This window comes from Choloepus didactylus, chromosome 22 (assembly GCF_015220235.1).
Source record: "Choloepus didactylus isolate mChoDid1 chromosome 22, mChoDid1.pri, whole genome shotgun sequence".
In the NCBI taxonomy this organism is placed as follows: Eukaryota; Metazoa; Chordata; class Mammalia; order Pilosa; family Megalonychidae; genus Choloepus; species Choloepus didactylus.
Window position 1 is genome coordinate 2,520,263 of NC_051328.1, and position 23,361 is coordinate 2,543,623.

At 36.0% G+C, this 23,361-nt stretch overlaps 1 protein-coding gene across 1 annotated transcript in view; it reads right to left on the reverse strand.

Annotated features, from left to right (window-relative positions):
• ITFG1 (integrin alpha FG-GAP repeat containing 1) overlaps nucleotides 1-23,361 on the reverse strand; it is a 336,928-nt gene that overhangs the window by 123,177 nt on the left and 190,390 nt on the right. The gene's annotated exons all lie outside the window — the stretch shown is intronic.

Below are 23,361 nucleotides of genomic sequence, written 5' to 3' on the forward strand. Positions count from 1 at the left end.
CAACCTCGACTGATCAGAGAAGAAACAGAAGACCTCAATCAACCAGTCACGAGCAAAGAGATCCAATCAGTCATAAAAAAGCTTCCCACAAATAAATGCCCAGGGCCAGATGGCTTCACAGGGGAATTCTACCAAACTTTCCAAAAAGAACTGACACCAATCTTACTTTAACTCTTTCAAAACATCGAAGAAAATGGAACACTACCTAACTCATTTTATGAAGCTAACATCAATCTAATACCAAAACCAGGCAAAGATGCTACAAAAAAGGAAAACTACAAGCCTATCTCCCTAATGAATATGTGTGCCTGTTTGAATGTATTATGTCCCCCAGAAAAAGCCATATTCTTTGATGCAATCTTGTGTGGCAGATGTTTTAGTGCTGATTAGACTGGAATCCTTTGAGTGTTTCCATGGAGATGTGACCCACTCAACTATAGGTGATAATTCTGATGACATAATTTCCATGCAGGTGCGGCCCCACCAATTCAGCGTGGGCCTTGATTACTGGAGAAGTATATAACCTCAGAAAGAAGGAGCAAGCTTGCTACAGCCAAGAGGGACACTTTGAAGAATGCACTGGAACTGAGAGAGGAGCTTCAGCTTACAGAGACATTTTGGAGACGGCCTTTGAAAGCCAACTTTTGCTCCGGAGGAGCTAAGAGAGGACAAACACCCCAAGAGCAACTGAGAGTGACATTTCGGAGAGAAGCTGAAGCCTAGAGAGGAACGTCCTGGGAGAAAGCCATTTTGAAACCAGAACTGTGGAGCAGACCCCAGGTACGTGCCTTCCCAGCTAACAGAGGTTTTCCGGACGCCATTGGCCATCATCCAGTGAAGGTATCCGACTGTTGATGCGTTTACCTTGGACACTTTATGGCCTTAAGACTGTAACTGTGTAACCAAATAAACGTCCTTTTATAAAAGCCAGTCCATTTCTGGCGTTTTGCATTCTGGCGGCATTAGCAAATTAGAACAATATGCAGATATTCTTATGCAATATTAGAACAATATGCAGAAATTCTCAACAAAATACTTGCAAATTGAATCCAAAGACACATTAAAAAAATCATACACCTTGACCAAGTGGAGTTCATTCCAGGCATGCAAGGATAGTTCAACATAAGAAAATCAATCAATGTATTACAACACATTAACAAATCAAAAGAGAAAAATCAAATGAGTATATCAATAGATGCTGAAAAAGCATTCGACAAAATCCAACATCCCTTTTTGATAAAAACACTTCAGAAGGTAGGAATTGAAGGAAACTTCCTCAATATGATAAAGAGCATATATGAAAAACCCACAGCCAGCATAGTACTCAATAGTGAGAGACTGAAAGCCTTCCCTCTAAGATCAGGAACAAGACAAGGATGCCCGCTGTCACCACTGTTATTCAACACTGTGCTGGAAGTGCAAGCCAGGGCAGTCTGGCACGACAAAGAAATAAAAGGCATCCAAACTGGAAAGGAAGAAGTAGAACTGTCATTGTTTGCAGATGATATGATCTTATATCTGGAAAACCCTGAGAAATTGATGATACAGCTACTAGAGCTAATAAATTTAGCAAAGTAGTGGGATAAAAGATTAATGCACAGAAGTCAGTAATGTTTCTATATGCTAGAAATGAACAAATTGAAGAGACACTCAAGAAAAAGATACAAATTTCAATAGCAACTAAAAAAGTCAAGTACCTAGGAATAAACTTAACCAAACATGTAAAAGACCCATACAAAGAAAGCTACATAACTCGACTAAAAGAAATAGAAGGGGACTTTAAAAGATGGAAAAATACTCCATGTTCATGGATACAAAGGCTAAATGTCATTAAGATGTCAATTCTACCCAAACTCATCTACAGATTCAATGCAATCCCAATCAAAATTCCAACAACCCACTTTGCAGACTTGGAAAAGCTAGTTATCAAATTTATTTGAAAAGGGACAATGCCTCAAATTGCTAAAGACACTCTAAAAAAGAAAAACAAAGAGGGAGGACTTACACTCCCCGACTTTGAAGCTTATTATAAAGCCACAGTTGCCAAAACAGCATGGTACTGGCACAAAGATAGACACATAGATCAATGGAATCGAATTGAGAATTTGGAGACAGACCCCCAGATCTACGGCCAACTGATCTTTGATAAGGCCCCCAAAGCCACTCAACTGGGACATAACAGTCTTTTCAACTAATGGGGCTGGGAGAGTTGGATATCCATATCCAAAAGAATGGAAGAGGACCCCTACCTCACACCCTACACAAAAATTAACTCAAAGTGGATCAAAGATTTCAATATAAAAGACAGTATCATAAAACTCCTAGAAGATAATTTAGGCAAACATCTTCAAGACCTTGTATTAGGTGGCCACTTCCTAGACTTCGCACCCAAAGTACAAGCAACAAAAGAAAAAATAGATAAATGGGAACTCCTCAAAATTAAAAGCTTCTGTACCTCAAAGGAATTTGTCAAGAAGGTGAAGAGGCAGCCAACTCAATGAGAAAAAGTTTTGGAAACCATGTATCTGATAAAAGACTGATATGTTGCATATATAAAGAAATCCTACAACTCAATGACCAGAGTATAGACAGCCCAATTATCAAATGGGCAAAAGATAGGAAAAGACAGTTCTCTGAAAAGGAAATACAAATGGCCAAGAAACACATGAAAAAATGTTCAGCTTCGCTAGCTATTAGAGAGATGCAAATTAAAACCACAATGACATAGTATCTCATACCAATTAGAATGGCTGCCATTAAACAAACAGGAAACTACAAATGCTGGAGAGGATGTGGAGAAATTGGAACTCTTATTCATTGTTGGTGGGACTGTATAATGGTTCAGCCACTCTGGAAGTCAGACTGGCACTTCCTTAGAAAACTAGATATAGAGTTACCCTTCGATCCAGTGATTACACTTCTCAGTATATACCCAGAAGATCTGAAAGCAGTGATATGAATAGATATCTACACGCCAATGTTCACAGCAGCATTATTCACAATTGCCAAAAGATGGAAACAACCCAAATGTCCTTCAACAGATGAGCAGATAAATAAAATGTGGTATATACACACAATGGAATACTACACGGCTGAAAGAAGGAACGATGTTGTGAAACATATGACAATATGGATGAACCTTGAAGACATAATGCTGAGCGAAATAAGCCAGGCACAAAAAGAGAAATATTATATGCTACCACTAATATGAACATTGAAAAATGTAAAACAAATGGTTTATAATGTAGAATGTAGGGGAACTAGTGACAGAGAGCAATTAAGGAAGGGGGAATGATAACCCAGTAAGAACAGATAAGCTATTGTGGGTAAATTTAATGTTCTGGGAATGCCCAGGAATGACTATGGTCTGTTAATTTCTGATGGGTATGGTAGGAACAAGTTCACAGAAATATTTCTATATGAGGTTATTTTCTTGGGGTAGAGTAGGAATATGTTGGAAGTACAGTAGTTATCTTAGGTTAGTCATCTTTTTCTTACTCCGTTGTTATGGTTTGTTTGAAATGTTTTTTTTATTGCATGTTTTTTAAAATTGTTTTTGATATAGTTGATTAAAAAAAAAAGTTAATTAAAAAAAAAAACAATGAAAAAAATATGCAGAACCCCCTTGAGGAGCTGGTAGAGAATGCAGGGGTGTTGGGCTTCCCCACCTGGATAGTTGCTCACATATGTGCTCACAGATACAGGGGACTGGTGGTTTGATGAGCTGAGTTCTCTACCACAGGACTTGCCCTTGGGAAGACTGTTGCTGCAAAGGAGAGGCTAGGCCTCCCTGTAATTGTGCCTAAGAGCCTCCTCCCGAATGCCTCTTTGTTGCTCAGATGTGGCCCTCTCTCTCTAGCTAAGCCAACTTGGCAGGTGAAATCACTGTCCTCCCCACTACGTGGGATCTGACACCCAGGGGAGTGAATCTCCCTGGCAATGTGAAATATGACTCATAGGGAGGAATCGAGAGCTGGCATCGTGGGATGGAGAAGATCTTGACTAAAAGGGGGATGTGAAAGGAAATGAAATAAGCTTCAGTGGCAGAGAGATTCCAAAAGGAGCTAAGAGGTCACTCTGGTGGGCACTCTTATGCACAATATCGACAACCCTTTTTAGGTTCTAAAGACTTGGAATAGCTAGCAGTAAATACCTGAAACTATCAAACTACAACCCAGAACACATGAATCTTGAAGACAATTGTATAAAAATGCAGCTTATGAGGGGTGACAATGTGATTGGAAAAGCCATATGGACCACACTCCCCTTTTTCTAGTTTACGGATGGATGAGTAGAAAAATGGGGGAAGGGAAACAACAACAAAAAGGCACCCAGTGTTCTTTTTTCTTTAATTGGTCTTTTTCCTTTAATTTTTATTCTTATTATTTTTGTCTGTGTGGTCATGAAAATGTCAAAAATTAATTTTGGTGATGAATGTACAACTATATAATGGTACTGTAAACAATTGAATGTACACTTTGTTTTGTATGACTGCATGGTATGTGACTATATCTCAATAAAATGAATAAAAAAAAAATAGTCAATGTTATCCAAGGACTTGCACCCTATTCTGGAGAGATCTAGTCCGTTTCCGGTAGTATGCAGGAAAGCTGAGTATTGTTAGGCAAAATATGTCTGCTACTGTGCCCTACTTAGAGATAAAGTATGGATTGTGGTGATTGAGACATAATTCATGTAACATGAAATTAACTAATTTAAAAAGTATTATTCAGTAGTTTTTAGTATATTCACAACTATATAATTCTAAAACATTTCCATCACTCCAAAAAGAAGCCCCATACTTACTGGCAGTCAGTCCCAATTCTCCTCTGCCCCAGCCCTTGGTAACCATTAGTCTACTTTTTGCATTTAAGATGCCTATTCTGGGTATTTTGTATAAAGAGAATCACGGTATGTGGCTGGCTTTATTCACTTAGCATAACATTTTCAAGGTTCATCCATGTGGTAGCATGTATCAGTACTGCATTCCTCCTCCGCTAGCCCTAGAGGCAAGCCTATGAGCTTAAATAAAAAAAGTACAGAAATACAGAATTCTATGTGCCTTTATAAAAGGAAATAAATTCATGATTAGACTTACTAAAAGAGAATTGAGAAAAAACAACAGCAACACACAGATCAGAAAGCAAAACAAAACAATGCTCATTAGACAATTCTCTTACTGTTATCAATAATACACAAAGAGCCAAATGTGACTCTTGGTGCAGATTTTCACTGAAAGCCAGTACATTAAAATATGGAGATAGTAAGAATTAATACAACAACACCAAATATATAAATGCCTTAGTGATTCTGTGTCAATGTAGAGTAAAAAAGCAACTACTTTAGATGAGTGATATTTCCAAATTTTTAGCTAAATATTTTACGATTGACAAATAATAAGAATATACAAATGAAGATTTGACAGACTACGAACTAGAGAGAAATTTCATGTTTACCTTGTGCTTACTTCTAACAAAATATTCAAAACCTCCAGTTAGACATTTGTTTAACAGGTATTATTTTACTGGTAGATCAAAATCAGTCAGATTTTTAATTATTAGAGTATAGTATTTGTTAAGCTTGGAAATGCCCAAACTCTTAACTCACTTCATTAGGTATTTTTACATGGATGCCAGATGCTGAGGAGGCAGCCAACTATATCGATGTGACCTTATTTAGTTTCTCTAAGCGCCTCTACAAACAAACAAAAATAAAAAATAAAACCTTTTCTGATTACAGAAGTAATGCTGTTGTGATAGTGAAAATCTGGTGACTGACATTCCTTTAACCAGTGTATGGGCAGATGAGTAATAAAATACTGACCAAAAAATATATATAAAAATAATAAGGGGAAAAGGGGTATGGGATGATTTGAGTTTTTTTTTTTGTTTTTTAAATATATTTTTTCTTTATTTTGTTGTAATAGAAATGCTCAAAAATTGATTGTGGTGATGAATACACAATTTTATCATGATACTATGTGCCACTGATTGAATACTTTGGATGGATTACATGGTGTGTGAGTATATCTCAATAAAATTGTGTTAAAAAAAAGTAATGCTGTGCTGTAGAAAACTTGAAAAGTAACACAAGAATGAAAAAAAATAAAAGTTAAGCCCTTTTAAAATAGAAAAGTATTCTTCTGGTCCTTTAATAATCTTGCCCTCCAAGATGTTTAATTTATTCTGACACTATTCAGTAGTGTCAGAGTCAAAACTGGTGTTCTTATTTACAAGGCTAAAGAAATTTGTATTTTGTCTTTTAAAACAAATCATAAGCATCTCTCCCAATCACTTAAATTAATGAAAGTTTTATCAAGGAATAGACCTCTTCTTTAGCTATGAATCTTTTTGGTTTTGTCTCATTTTGGCAGTGTTAATGCCTAATATAAAGCATCTTTAAAGGAGATTATACTATGTCCAAGATCCTAATACTGTTATCTTTAAATGTGGCAAATTTACACACTGTAGATACTTGTTTTGAGTGGTGAAAAAGTTACCCACAAATTAAAGATTAAAATAAAACCTTAACTTAATAAAACTCTTACATACATTATGCTTTATTTCGACAACTTCTTTGTAATGTAGGGCAAGTATTAGCTTCACCTTCAGGATTTTAAGGCAAATCTTTTGACAATTAAAATCTAACTCTCCTCACACTTGCCATGCTGTTGCTACCTGTTTGCCTGGGATGAAGAAAACACCTAGATTTCTCTGACTCAAGCTTCCACTCTGCAAAAAACTGCCTACGTCCTTAAAATTCCTATTTACATTTAATTTAGTGATGAAGATACAAAGAAAAATGGATAACAATGCTGATTTATATTTTCATTTTGTATTATATTTTCTTTTTATATAGATTGTATATTCTTTATGATTGTCCTTTTGTTTCACAAAAAAAGTGAGAAAAGGTGGTAGGCTTATGAAAAAAGATCTTGTGACCATGGACCTACTGTACTTCACAATTCATGTGTAACAGCACTGAAAACAATGACCCATTGTAGCATTTCATCTATCAGCCTTAGGGAGATAAAGGTTGCAAACTGAGGATCTAAGAAAGATGGAAAATTTTAAATCACTCCTTTGAAATCAATAAAGAAGAAAACTTTTTCCTATCTTCTAATTCTCCCCATTAGTATTACCTATTTTCTTTTTCAAGCTATCAACTGATCCTACCTTTACTTAAAATATTCCAATTTGACTAAGCCACTTAGGTTTCAAGAAAAGATTTATATGTTTTAATTAATATGTTTTAGATTTTTTTTTTTTAAACACATAAATAAACTGGCTCCTGGGGTTTAGAGCTGGATTAAAAAAGAATAGGAATGAAACAGCCCTCAGTCCTTTCTCTGCCAATAATCTGTAGAGTCCGTAGTTGGCAGGTCATTTAGCTATCTCACATCTTTTGGAGTTAAAGGCACCATACAGGTTGCTGTCTGTTTAGATTATACATATTTTCTTAATCATTTAAAGTTGAGAGGGAAAGGGAATTAATGGTATTTCACTCAACCCTCAAAACAACCTTGCAGTGTAAGTATAACTATCCTTATTTTCATAGATAAAGAAATTCAGGTACAAAGAGGTTAAGTAACTTGCTGAAGGAAACAGAGATAGGAAGTGGCAATATCAGCATTTAAACTAAGGTTCAAAGTCCTTGCTCCTTTTTCCTATCCAAAGCTGTGTTTAGAAACAAATTTTTCACTTAACTTTATGTGATATAATGTTATGAAAGAAACAGTACATACATTTTGTATTGTGCCCTTACCTAAATTCCTCTTAGAATAAATTCTGTCCATAAATTTGAAAAAAATACTCATTTGCGTTTTATGTTTTCCTTTTATTCATATATTCGACTCTAAGCAGCATAACAGAGAGGTGTGACTCTTAAGTCCTCCCTTCTTCACAGACTATTAGGAGAGGCAGTTTCCATCTATCACCCTTGGACATGGATTTCACACTGCCAGTTTCCACCACCATTAGTCTGATTCATACAGATCAGAATTACAAAACCAAAAGTTCCAAATCTTCCATGCCCTTGCTCTTCTGAAGAATGTTACTGTTCCTTAGAAGCTATAAAACTTTGTGCCTACTATTCTAGTAAGGAAGCCGAGTAAAAGGAAATAAAATGGATTTAAATGTATTATTCAAGAATGCCCTTTTCCTTTCCCAGCAGCTTCCCCCCCACCCTGTATTGTGTTGATAATTCATCAGCAAAAAAGCTTACTTTATCAAAGTATACTTTTATGTAAAAACAAAGTTAGCAATGCACTCAGTTTTATAGAAAATGTTTATTGAAATTTATCTTGGTAGCAATAGGGTGAAGTAATGAAATTTATCAACATAATTTGTCTGGAAAGACCAGCATATACACTCATGCATCATTGTCTGGAGAGACCAGCATATACACGCATACATCATTCACCACTCTTTCTCTGTAATTAATGATGTGCTGTCCAGTGAATATAAAATGCTTATTAAAAATGAAGTTCCTGACCCAGTCAGTAAGTCATATGTTCTGGGTTGTTTTCACAGTGGTGACTAGCAATTTGTGCTAGTCTGTAGTCTGGTTTTAATCTCTGTTCACATCAGGAATCAAGCTAGTGAGCTGAAAATTTGAGACAAGGTATTTTCAAGAACCCAGGACAAAGGAACAAAGAGATAAAAACATGTGCCAGGGAAAAAAAAGAAAGAGACAAGAAAGACAGATCCAGAAATTCCTTCACCTGTTCAAATATGAGCTTCATAAAAGAAATAAAGAAATAAAAATATAAATATATTTATATATTATATATAAAATATAAAAAGAAAACAAAAATCGGTAAAGAAATTTTTAGACATGCAAGGTCCCAGAAAAGTTTACTAGCTGCAGACTCCCCATGATAGAATTACTTGACATTGTAGCCAGAAAAATAATATATGAATCTGAAGAAAGAATGGCAGACATGGTGTTCAATGGTGACCAAAGAAAGTATTAAACATTATAGCTTATTGTAAATAACCAAAGAAAAGAAATGTGAAAATTAGTAAGTAAGTAAATAAATAAATAATCTTTGATGATATCAACATGGTGATGGTATTACTGATTGGGGTACAAGGAGAGAGAACTGAAAGTGTGCTATAAAGTTCTTATGTATTAACTCTACAAGTTCATCAAAGTTTAAGTACATATGTTAAACATTTCAGAGTACCCATTACAACAGAAATGAAATTTACAATACACATTACCACCTTAGGAAACATAAAAAGAAGAAATTTTCAGAAGGCAGAAAAGAAGGAAAAAAAGAAACTAGCAAAAACATAATGAATGTAAAACATAAAATGGCAAGAATAAATCCAACCATGTGTGACTATATAAAAATCAGATCACTAAGTAACTGAAACAATAGTAATGGTAAACACTTACATATCACTTACACTACGCCAGGCAGTGTTGTAAGTCTTTTACATATATTAGCTCATTTGATCATAACCTTATAAGATAGATACTACAATTACCCTTAATTTCAGATATTAAAACTGAGATACAGAGAAGTTACTTGCCTATGATCACACAGTTAATATAGAGTCAGAATTTGAAGCTAGACTCCAAAGTCCAAGCACTTATCATTAAACTATATTGCCCTTTTTTTTTTTTTTTTTTTAATCATCATTTTATTGAGATATATTCACATACCACGCAGTCATACAAAACAAATTGTACTTTCGATTGTTTACAGTACCATTACATAGTTGTACATTCATCACCTAAATCAATCCCTGACACCTTCATTAGCACACACACAAAAATAACAAGAATATATATTGCCCTTTTGAATGGGTTAAATTCTTTTAACAATCACATATAATTTGACTTATAAAAATTCCCATCAAAAAGTATTCTTTTTTGTATTTAACATAAGGTTTTTGAGATTCATCCATGTTGCTGACTTCCCTTTCTTGGGTAATTTATTCTTATATGACAGTTTGCCATTTTCCATTGTCCATAGCTTGTTGACAGAGATTTGTTTTGTTTCCAATTTAAGGCTATTATGAATAAAACTACTATAAACATTCTTTTTAGGTCTTTTTGTGCATGTAAGTTTTCATCCTTTTTGCATTAATATCTAGGAGTGGAACTGCTGTATCATAGGGAAGGTACGTGTTTAACTTTACAAGGAACTGCCAAAGAGGTTTCCAAAATGATTATGAAATTTTACATTCCCACCAGAAAATGTATTAAGAGTTCCATTTGAACCACAACCTCACCAATATTTTTTTTAACTGCAACATTCTAGTGGGTGTGAAAAAGTATGTCATAATAGCTTTAACTGCATTTCTGTAATTACTAATGATTTTGAACACCTTTCCATGTATTTACTGGCTGGTCATACACCTTCCTCACTGAATTGCCTAGGCATCTCTGTAAAGAAAACAGTTGACCGTATATGTATTGATCTATTTCTGAAGTCACTGTTCTGTTGCTTTGATCTTTCTATGTATCCTTTTGTCAGTACCACACTGTCATGATTACTACAGCTTTGCTGTAAGTCTTAAAATCAGGTAGCATGAGCTCTCCCCATCTTTGTTGCTTTTTATCAAGATGATTTTGGCTAATCCAAATCTGATGCTTTTAAACATAAATATTAGATTCAGCTTATCAATTTCCACAAGAAGACTTGCTGGGACTTTGATTGGAATTGCATCCAATGTAAAGATCAAGTTGGAGAGAACTGACATTTTAACAATATTGAGCATACTGATATGTGAAAATGGTGTATCTCTCCAGGTTTTTAGGTCTTCTTTAACTTCTCCCATCAGTGTTCTGAAGTTCAAAAATAGGCAAAAACAAGCTTTGGTGATAGAAATTAGAATAGTGGTTACCTCTGGGTCTGGGGATTATTATAAGGGGGCATGAGAGAACTTTCTGGGATAATGGGGAATGTTTTATATTTTGATTGGAGTACTAGTTAACAAGTAAAAACATTTATCAAAATTCATCAAATTGTGATGTGAGTACACTGAATAAAGACAACTGTGGGCATGGTTGAAAGAGGAAGGTTAGGAGCATGTGGGACACCAGAAGGAAAGAGGAAAGACAAAGACTGGGACTGTATAACTCAGTGAAACCTAGGGTGCTCCACGACTGTGATAAAAGATACAAATATGGTTTTACATGAGGGAGAACAAATAAATGTCAACATTGAAAGGTGTTAAAAATAGGGTGGTATTTGGGGAAAAATACAATCAACACAATCTAGAGACTATAATTAACAGAAACACTGTATTATGCTTCCTTTAATGTAACAAAGGCAATATACCAAACGTAAATGCATATGGGACATAGGGGAAGGGTATGGGACTCCTGGCATTGGTGATGTTGTCTGCCTCTTTATTCTACTTTGGTTTAATGCTATCTTTCCTTTTGTTGCTTCCTAGCTGTCATTTTTTTTTTTTTTTCTTTTCTTTTCTTTTGTCTATCTACCTTCTTTGACTCTTCCTCCTCCTTTGTGGAAGAAATGGAGCTGTCCTTATATAGATAGTGTGATGGTGGTGAATACATAAATACGTGACTATACAGGGACCCATCGATTGTTTACTTAGGATGGAATGTATGGTGTGTGAACAAAACCATCTTAAAAAAAATGGATTGATGATGAAACCTTGAAGGCACTATATTGAGTGACATAAGACACACACGTAAGGACAAATATTGCAGGGTCTCACTGATATGAACTAGTTATAATATGTAAATTCATAGGCATGAAATATAAGTTACCAGGATATAGAATGGGGCTAAAGAATGGGGAGGGGTTACTTATTATGAGCAGAATGTTCAACTAGGGTGAACGTAAACATTTGGAAATGGACAGGGGTGATTGTAGCATGTTATGAGAATGACTAACAGTGTTGAATGATCTGTGAATGTGGTGGAAAGGGTAAGCTCAGAGTCACGTATGTCACCAGAAGGAAAAGTTGGAGGTTAAAAGATGGGAATGTATAAAACAGTGACTCTTGTGGTGGACAATGTCCGTGATTAACTGTACAAATAATAGAAATCTCTCTTACGAACTAGAGCAAATGTATGACACTATAAGTTAATAATAGAGGGGCATATAAGAAAAAAATATATCTATTGCAAACTATATACTACAGTTAGTAGTATTTTAACATCTTTCATCAACAGTAAACAAATGTACTATACCAATACTATGAATCAATAATGGAGGGGGGTGGTTAGGGGTATGGGAAGATTTGCATTTCCTTTTTTTGTCTTTATTTCTTTTCTGGAGTAATGAAAATTTTCTAAAAATTGAAAAAAAAATTGTGGTGATGGATGCATAGCTGTATGATGATACCACGGGTAATTGATTGTACACTTGGGATCTTTGGATAATTGTATGGTTTGTGAACAATCTCAATAAAAAAAAATGGAAAAAAAAGTGACTCGAAATGTTCATGTATTTCCACACTCCTATAAACTTCCTTACCTCCCAAAGCAGAACATCTGGAACATAGTTTAACCTCTTCTTGGTGAGAAAGGGTCCTTGGTGTAAACCTAAATTATTATATAAAGCTGAGGGTGCAAATGAAAATGCAGCTTATACTGAAAGGGTAATTAGCAAATACCCTTTCACAGAAGTTCCCTACACTTATTTTCTTTACAAAGTCCCAGATCCTAATTTACTTCTGGTCATTTTCCATCCTCTCACAATGGTGGCTTGAATGTGTACCACCAACACATTCATATATGACCTCTCGTTTCTGAATTAACACAAGAGACCACATGCTTACACATACTGTCCTTTGACAGCAGTTTCAGTGAGGAACCATTGCTATGAGATATATGTATCTGTGTGTGTGCGTGTTCTTTTTTTTTTAAGCTCCCCAGGACTCAGAGAGCTTCTGGATTTTATTTTTTGTCTCTTGCTTTCTCCTTTCCTCTCTTGTCAGAGTGAATTTTACTATCTATCATATCATCACTTCTAACTTTTGCCAAAAGCCTGTAATTTTTTTCTAATCTACTACTTTCTTTCTACCTTCTAAATTTTTTCTTACAGAGGAAAAATAGGATTTGAATTCTGAGGGCCTGAATTGGAATCTTGACAGAGTCTGCAACTTGCTAGCTGTGTGATCTTGAACAAATTGTTTGACTTATTTGAGACTAGTTCCACATTTAGAAAATAAAGACAATACCACACACAAAAAAGTTGTTGTGAGGTAATATTTAGGAAAATCATTTTATAAACTTAAATTACATGTTGCTTGTTATTACTTTTGCCATTTTTCTCCTGGCATTAACAGGAAGGCAACATATTGCATTTGGCCATTTCTTTATTTACTTGCCATTTAACAGTTTTGGGTATTTTCATGGGAAGTACTCAGAATCTGCTCCTTTGCCACTAAATTTTTTAACAATTTCTAGATTATAGGACCGGTATTAAAGAAACATGTACTTATTCTGAGCAAATCACAGTCTATTTTCTATCTTTGAATTAAAAAAAAATGACCTAATAAAAAATAGAACATTAATTTAATTATGGCTTGTCAAATTCTCTTACCGAACCTTAATGGTAACTCTATGTTATAATTGGGATTTAATTAGACCTATAACATTAGGACATGTAGGGGAGCATTTAGGGGAAAATTCTTTCCAATATATGTATAAAATAAAATTCCAAATAATGGACTAAAAAATAACTTCAATTCAAACTGCTCATTTTTATTTGTATTAACTTCTCTAGTAACTCTGGTTAATTAAAAAAATAATAGGTATTGGAAATTCATATGAACAAGAGTTTAATTAGACAAATTATCTTACTATAATTTATCCTTCAGTTCCTTTTAAAAAAGATTTTCAGTTCTATACTAAAGATTCAGGACATAAACATCTCTTCAGTTTTACTTTGAAAATGAAATTTTAAAAAATTCTAAAAATAGGACTATATTTTATTATTGACTTACAAGTACACTATTGGAACAATGGCATTTTTAGTTTGCCTTTCCTTTCTAAAAAAAAAAGTGAAAATTCAGAGAATTAAGACAATGTGACTATACACAGAATATGACAATAAACACAGGGCAACTAAAGGCAATGGGACAGTCATAGGACAAAAAAAATCAGGATTTTTAGCCTCTGGTATTGATTTCTGACTATGCAGCTGACAGTTACTAGCTGCCTCTATAAAATGTCATTAATGGAGATTTTTTTTCACGTGACATAATTTTAAAGATTGACATAAGATAAATTAGGCCTTTATTGTAAAATAAAACATAAAGAGAAATTTAACGACACCACCCTTCTAAGAAAAAGAAAAAGAAAAAGAAAAAACCCACAAAACAAGTTAATAAATTATGGTTTCAGAATTTCTTTTCAGTAAATACGTGTTGTGGGATTTTAATCTCATCTGTATAGTTAATCCTTAATTGATTTTCAAAATCTTCAGAAAAAGGGAAACAAAATTCTCTAGATAGCAACCCTTCCAATTAAAAATAATAACTTTCACTAATTCTCAGTAAAACAGTAGTCTTGAAATCAGCTGAAAATTATAAACTGCTTTTTCAACAAAAGTGAATTCATGTAGGAATGGATTATGATGCACACTGTATCTTTTTATTTCTTCTATTTCTCAAAGAATATAGTATTTTTTGAATTCTCCTAGACACACATCTCCTTTTCATGTATAGGACTATTTCTCATTTAGTGATTAAATGATAATGAATGCTGAGATACACAGAAATCTATCCTTCAACTCCCATCTATCCCAAAAGGACAAAGAAGAAACTGGGTTTTAAACAGTTGCTTTTATAAAAGTACCAAGAGCCTATGTCTTCCTTTTGTACCTTGTGTTTCCTGTAGAGCTATAGTATCCACTGCTGTTGATACCATCATTTTTACTGAAAGGTAAAGAAACTTAAGTATGTGAAAGTTTAAAGGAGAAAATTTTGGTAAAGAACTTATATAACAAAAACACAAATTGTTTAGATGCTCTCCTAAGGATGAGTGATAATAGGCTTGAATGAATTTAAGTTGTAACTTGTTCTTTTGAATAAGGCTAATGTCCAGAACAGAGCAACGTTACATTTGTTTTTATGTGCCACTATACCTTAAAAAGAATAATCATCACTTTCATTTTAGAAGTTCTTTTGGTTACATCAGATTTGCTTCAAATACATAGGTCATACGTGCATGCAAATTCTGGATTACAGAGCATAAGGACAGTATCCCTGGAAAATTCTGTAACCACAATGCAGAGATAATTAATTTCGAAGTCCTTAACACAGATGATCCACAATTTTCTAAAAATGGGCAAATTAATGACACATGCTTCTCTAAAAGTAAGATTTCTAGATAATTGTTATTTGGTGTTGAAAGCAACAATAAGTCTGATTTTCTCCAGAGAAGTTATATTGCATCAAGAACCTGGCAATGAACGTGCAGCTGAAGCATTGTTAATTCTAGATTAACAAATGCATTAGTGCTCTGAAGACAAACTAATGACAGATAATTGATTCAGGAGGCAAGAAAGAACAAGGACAAAGAAATACAATGAATTGTGAACTGAACAAAACAATAGTCATATTTATGACTATCTTCAAGAGTCAGGATAATTATGAGTTTATGTTGGCTTATCTATGGCTCCTCAACATAAAAAAAACAAGGTACCTAGCATTCAAAATCACTGATAACACAATACATGTACTCACATTTTATGTATACAAATAATATCAATTTGAAAAATAGTCATATTGCAATTTTCAATGCCATTGCAAAACAAGAACCAATAAGGTAACATTTACTGAAAGCTCAGTATGTGCTACATACTTTACAGAGTGCTATATTAGCTTTTACCGCATTTCATCTTGAACACAACTCCCTGACAGAGGTATCATTACTACTTTCATTTTACGAGGAGGAGTTTAGGTAATCTACCCAAGATCATGTAGGTGGTAAGTGGCTGACTAGGATTAAAGTCTAGGCAGTCTGATCCTAAAGATCCTGCTCTAACCACCACGGTCTTCAGTCCCAAAATAATTAGATCATTTGGTACGTCATCTGCCAATAAAAGAAAACTTTTGACCTTTAAAAGATCAAGTTCTGATGAATAAAAATAAACTTTCAATTTTATTTTAGATTAGATGTTCTTTTCTGTACTACAGCAGTTGGGATAGTTCAGGGACCATGTAAAGAAATAGGAAGCAAGTTCATTATGCTCCTTATTTAAGGGGCTGAAACACATTTAAGTGCTATTTAGTGATAAGGTACAATAACAGAAATAAATGGCGGATGATGGGGGGCAAGATGGCAGACTGGTGAGCTGTATGTTTTAGTTACTCCTCCAGGAAAGTAGGTAGAAAGCCAGGAACTGCGTGGACTGGACACCACAGAGCAATCTGACTTTGGGCATACTTCATACAACACTCATGAAAACGTCGAACTGCTGAGATCAGCGAAATCTGTAAGTTTTTGCGGCCAGGGGACCCGCGCCCCTCCCTGCCAGGCTCAGTCCCATGGGAGGAGGGGCTGTCAGCTCTGGGAAGGAGAAGGGAGAACTGCAGTGGCAGCCCTTATCGGAAACTCATTCTACTGATCCAAACTCCAACCATAGATAGACTGAGACCAGACACCAGAGAATCTGAGAGCAGCCAGCCCAGCAGAGAGAAGACAGGCATAGAGAAAAAAAACAACACGAAAAACTCCAAAATAAAAGCGGAAGATTTTTGGAGTTCTGGTGAACATAGAAAGGGGAAGGGCAGAGCTCAGGCCCGAGCTCAGGCCCTGAGGCGCATATGCAAATCCCGAAGAAAAGCTGATCTCTCTGCCCTGTGGACCTTTCCTTAATGACCCTGGTTGCTTTGTCTCTTAGCATTTCAATAACCCATTAGATCTCTGAGGAGGGCCCTTTTTTTTTTTTTTTTTTTTAATCCTTTTTTCTTTTTCTAAAACAATTACTCTAAGAAGCCCAATACAGAAAGCTTCAGAGACTTGCAATTTGGGCAGGTCAAGTCAAGAGCAGAACTAAGAGAGCTCTGAGACAAAAGGCAATAATCCAGTGGATGAGAAAATTCACTAAACACCACAACTTCCCAAGAAAAGGGGGGTGTCTGCTCACAGCCATCATCCTGGTGGACAGGAAACACTCCTGCGCGTCTCCAGCCCCATAGCCCAGAACTGCCCCAGACAACCCAGTGTGACGGAAGTGCTTCAAATAACAGGCACACACCACAAAACTGGGCGTGGACATTAGCCTTCCCTGCAACCTCAGCTGATTGTCCCAGAGTTGGGAAGGTAGAGCAGTGTGAATTAACAAAGCCCCATTCAGCCATCATTTCAGCAGACTGGGAGCCTCCCTACACAGCCCAGCAGCCCAGAACTGCCCTGGGGGGACGGCACTCACCTGTGACATAGCACAGTCATCCCTCAACAGAGGACCCGGGGTGCATGGCCTGGAAGAGGGGCCCACTTGCAAGTCTCAGGAGCCATACGCCAATACCAAGGACTTGTGGGTCAGTGGTAGAGACAAACTGTGGCAGGACTGAACTGAAGGATTAGACTATTGCACCAGCTTTAAAACTCTAGGATCACCAGGGAGATTTGATTGTTAGAGCCACCCCCCCTCCCTGACTGCCCAGAAACACGCCCCATATACAGGGCAGGCAACACCAACTACACACGCAAGCTTGGTACACCAACTGGACCCCACAAGACTCACTCCCCCACTCACCAAAAAGGCTAAACGGGAGAACTGGCTTGTAGAGAACAGGTGGCTCGTGGACGCCACCTGCTGGTTAGTTACAGAAAGTGTACTCCACGAAGCTGTAGATCTGATACATTAGAGATAAGGACTTCAATTGGTCTACAAATCCTAAAAGAACCCTATCAAGTTCAGCAAATGCCACGAGGCCAAAAACAACAGAAAATTATAAAGCATATGAAAAAACCAGACGATATGGATAACCCAAGCCCAAGCACCCAAATCAAAAGATCAGAAGAGACACAGCACCTAAAGCAGCTACTCAAAGAACTAAAGATGAACAATGAGACCATAGTACGGGATACAAAGGAAATCAAGAAGACCCTAGAAGAGCATAAAGAAGACATTGCAAGACTAAATAAAAAAATGGATGATCTTATGGAAATTAAAGAAACTGATGACCAAATTAAAAAGATTCTGGACACTCATAGTACAAGACTAGAGGAAGTTGAACAACGAATCAGTGACCTCGAAGATGACAGAATGGAAAATGAAAGCATAAAAGAAACAATGGGGAAAAAAATTGAAAAAATCGAAATGGACCTCAGGAATATGATAGATAATATGAAACATCCAAATATAAGACTCATTGGTGTTCCAGAAGGGGAAGAAAAGGGTAAAGGTCTAGGAAGAGTATTCAAAGAAATTGTTGGGGAAAACTTCCCAAATCTTCTAAACAACATAAATACACAAATCATAAATGCTCAGCGAACCCCAAATAGAATAAATCCAAATAAACCCACTCCGAGACATATACTGATCACACTGTCAAACACAGAAGAGAAGGAGCAAGTTCTGAAAGCAGCAAGAGAAAAGCAATTCACCACATACAAAGGAAACAGCATAAGACTAAGTAGTGACTACTCAGCAGCCACCATGGAGGCGAGAAGGCAGTGGCATGATATATTTAGAATTCTGAGTGAGAAAAATTTCCAGCCAAGAATACTTTATCCAGCAAAGCTCTCCTTCAAATTTGAGGGAGAGCTTAAATTTTTCACAGACAAACAAATGCTGAGAGAATTTGCTAACAAGAGACCTGCCCTACTGGAGATACTCAAGGGAGCCCCACAGACAGAGAAACAAAGAAAGGACAGAGAGACTTGGAGAAAGGTTCAGTACTAAAGAGATTCGGTATGGGTACAATAAAGGATATTAATAGAGAGAGGGGAAAAATATGACAAACATAAACCAAAGGATAAGATGGCTGATTCAAGAAATGCCTTCACGGTTATAACGTTGAATGTAAGTGGATTAAACTCCCCAATTAAAAGATATAGATTCGCAGAATGGATCAAAAAAAATGAACCATCAATATGTTGCATACAAGAGACTCATCTTAGATACAGGGACACAAAGAAACTGAAAGTGAAAGGATGGAAAAAAAATATTTCATGCAAGCTACAGCCAAAAGAAAGCAGGTGTAGCAATATTAATCTCAGATAAAATAGACTTCAAATGCAGGGATGTTTTGAGAGACAAAGAAGGCCACTACATACTAATAAAAGGGGCAATTCAGCAAGAAGAAATAACAATCGTAAACGTCTATGCACCCAATCAAGGTGCCACAAAGTACATGAGAGAAACACTGGCAAAACTAAAGGAAGCAATTGATGTTTCCACAATAATTGTGGGAGACTTCAACACATCACTCTCTCCTATAGATAGTTCAACCAGACAGAAGACCAATAAGGAAACTGAAAACCTAAACAATCTGATAAATGAATTAGATTTAACAGACATATACAGGACATTATATCCCAAATCACCAGGATACACATACTTTTCTAGTGCTCATGGAACTTTCTCCAGAATAGATCATATGCTGGGACATAAAACAAGCCTCAATAAATTTAAAAAGATTGAAATTATTCAAAGCACATTCTCTGACCACAATGGAATACAATTAGAAGTCAATAAACATCAGAGACTTAGAAAATTCACAAATACCTGGAGGTTAAACAACACACTCCTAAACAATCAGTGGGTTAAAGAAGAAATAGCAAGAGAAATTGCTAAATATATAGAGACGAATGAAAATGAGAACACAACATACCAAAACCTATGGGATGCAGCAAAAGCAGTGCTAAGGGGGAAATTTATAGCAGTAAACGCATATATTAAAAAGGAAGAAAGAGCCAAAATCAAAGAACTAATGGATCAAATGAAGAAGCTAGGAAATGAACAGCAAACCAATCCTAAACCAAGTACAAGAAAAGAAATAACAAGGATTAAAGAACAAATAAATGACATAGAGAACAAAAAAAACAATAGAGAGGATAAATATCACCAAAAGTTGGTTCTTTGAGAAGATCAACAAGATTGACAAGCCCCTAGCTAGACTGACAAAATCAAAAAGAGAGAAGAACCATATAAACAAAATAATGAATGAAAAAGGTGACATAACTGCAGATCCCGAAGAAATTAAAAAAATTATAAGAGGATACTATGAACAACTGTATGGCAACAAACTGGATAATGTAGAGGAAATGGACAATTTCCTGGAAACATATGAACAACCTAGACTGACCAGAGAAGAAATAGAAGACCTCAACCAACCCATCACAAGCAAAGAGATCCAATCAGTCATCAAAAATCTTCCCACAAATAAATGCCCAGGGCCAGATGGCTTCACAGGGGAATTCTACCAAACTTTCCAGAAAGAACTGACACCAATCTTACTCAAACTCTTTCAAAACATTGAAGAAAATGAAACACTACCTAACTCATTTTATGAAGCTAAGATCAATCTAATACCAAAACCAGGCAAAGATGCTACAAAAAAGGAAAACTACCGGCCAATCTCCCTAATGAATATAGATGCAAAAATCCTCAACAAAATACTTGCAAATCGAATCCAAAGACACATTAAAAAAATCATACACCATGACCAAGTGGGGTTCATTCCAGGCATGCAAGGATGGTTCAACATAAGAAAAACAATCAATGTATTACAACACATTAAAAACTCGAAAGGGAAAAATCAATTGATCATCTCAATAGATGCTGAAAAAGCATTTGACAAAATCCAACATCCGTTTCTGATAAAAACACTTCAAAAGGTAGGAATTGAAGGAAACTTCCTCAACATGATAAAGAGCATATATGAAAAACCCACAGCCAGCATAGTACTCAATGGTGAGAGACTGAAAGCCTTCCCTCTAAGATCAGGAACAAGACAAGGATGCCCGCTGTCACCACTGTTATTCAAAATTGTGCTGGAAGTGCTAGCCAGGGCAATCCGGCAAGACAAAGAAATAAAAGGCATCCAAATTGGAAAAGAAGAAGTAAAACTGTCATTGTTTGCAGATGATATGATCTTATATCTAGAAAACCCTGAGAAATCGACGATACAGCTACTAGAGCTAATAAACAAATTTAGCAAAGTAGCGGGATCCAAGATTAATGCACGTAAGTCAGTAATGTTTCTATATGCTAGAAATGAACAAACTGAAGAGACAGTCAAGAAAAAGATACCATTTTCAATAGCAACTAAAAAAATCAAGTACCTAGGAATAAACTTAACCAAAGATGTAAAAGACCTATACAAAGAAAACTACATAACTCTACTAAAAGAAATAGAAGGGGACCTTAAAAGATGGAAAAATATTCCATGTTCATGGGTAGGAAGACTAAATGTCATTAAGATGTCAATTCTACCCAAACTCATCTACAGATTCAATGCAATCCCAATCAAAATTCCAACAACCTACTTTGCAGACTTGGAAAAGCTAGTTATCAAATTTATTTGGAAAGGGAAGATGCCTCGAATTGCTAAAGACACTCTAAAAAAGAAAAACAAAGTGGGAGGACTTACACTCCCTGACTTTGAAGCTTATAAGCCACAGTTGTCAAAACAGCATGGTACTGGCACAAAGATAGACATATAGATCAATGGAATCGAATTGAGAACTCAGAGATAGACCCTCAGATCTATGGCCGACTGATCTTTGATAAGGCCCCCAAAGTCACTGAACTGAGTCATAATGGTCTTTTCAACAAATGGGGCTGGGAGAGTTGGATATCCATATCCAAAAGAATGAAAGAGGACCCCTACCTCACCCCCTACACAAAAATTAAGTCAAAATGGACCAAAGATCTCAATATAAAAGAAAGTACCATAAAACTCCTAGAAGATAATGTAGGAAAACATCTTCAAGACCTTGTATTAGGCGGCCACTTCCTAGACTTTACACCCAAAGCACAAGCAACAAAAGAGAAAATAGATAAATGGGAACTCCTCAAGCTTAGAAGTTTCTGCACCTCAAAGGAATTTCTCAAAAAGGTAAAGAGGCAGCCAACTCAATGGGAAAAAATTTTTGGAAACCATGTATCTGACAAAAGACTGATATCTTGCATATATAAAGAAATCCTACAACTCAATGACAATAGTACAGTCGGCCCAATTATAAAATGGGCAAAAGATATGAAAAGATAGTTCTCTGAAGAGGAAATACAAATGGCCAAGAAACACAAGAAAAAATGTTCAGCTTCACTAGCTATTAGAGATGCAAATTAAGACCACAATGAGATACCATCTAACACCGATTAGAATGGCTGCCATTAAACAAACAGGAAACTACAAATGCTGGAGGGGATGTGGAGAAATTGGAACTCTTATTCATTGTTGGTGGGACTGTATAATGGTTCAGCCACTCTGGAAGTCAGTCTGGTAGTTCCTTAGAAAACTAGATATAGAGTTACCATTCGATCCAGCGATTGCACTTCTCGGTATATACCCGGAAGATCGGAAAGCAGTGACACGAACAGATGTCTGCACGCCAATGTTCATAGCAGCATTATTCACAATTGCCAAGAGATGGAAACAACCCAAATGTCCTTCAACAGATGAGTGGATAAATAAAATGTGGTAGATACACACGATGGAATACTACGCGGCAGTAAGAAGGAACGATCTCGTGAAACATACGACAACATGGATGAACCCTGAAGACATAATGCTGAGCGAAATAAGCCAGGCACAAAAAGAGAAATATTATATGCTACCACTAATGTGAACTTTGAAAAATGTAAAACAAATGGTTTATAATGTAGAATGTAGGGGAACTAGCAATAGAGAGCAGTTAAGGAAGGGGGAACAATAATCCAAGAAGAACAGATAAGCTATTTAACGTTCTGGGGATGCCCAGGAATGACTATGGTCTGTTAATTTCTGATGGATATAGTAGGAGCAAGTTCACAGAAATGTTGGTATATTAGGTAACTTTCTTGGGTTAAAGTAAGAACATGTTGGAAGTTAAGCAGTTATCTTAGGTTAGTTGTCTTTTTCTTACTCCCTTGTTATGGTCTCTTTGAAATGTTCTTTTATTGTATGTTTGTTTTCTTTTTAACTTTTTTTTTCATACAGTTGATTTAAAAAAGAAGGGAAAGTTAAAAAAAAAAAAAAAAACGAAAAACAAGGAAATAAAAAAGATGCAGTGCCCCCTTGAGGAGCCTGTGGAGAATGCAGGGGTATTCGCCTACCCCACCTCCATGGTTGCTAACATGACCACAGACATAGGGGACTGGTGGTTTGATGGGTTGAGCCCTGTACCACAGGTTTTACCCTTGGGAAGACGGTTGCTGCAAAGGAGAGGCTAGGCCTCCCTATGGTTGTGCCTAAGAGCCTCCTC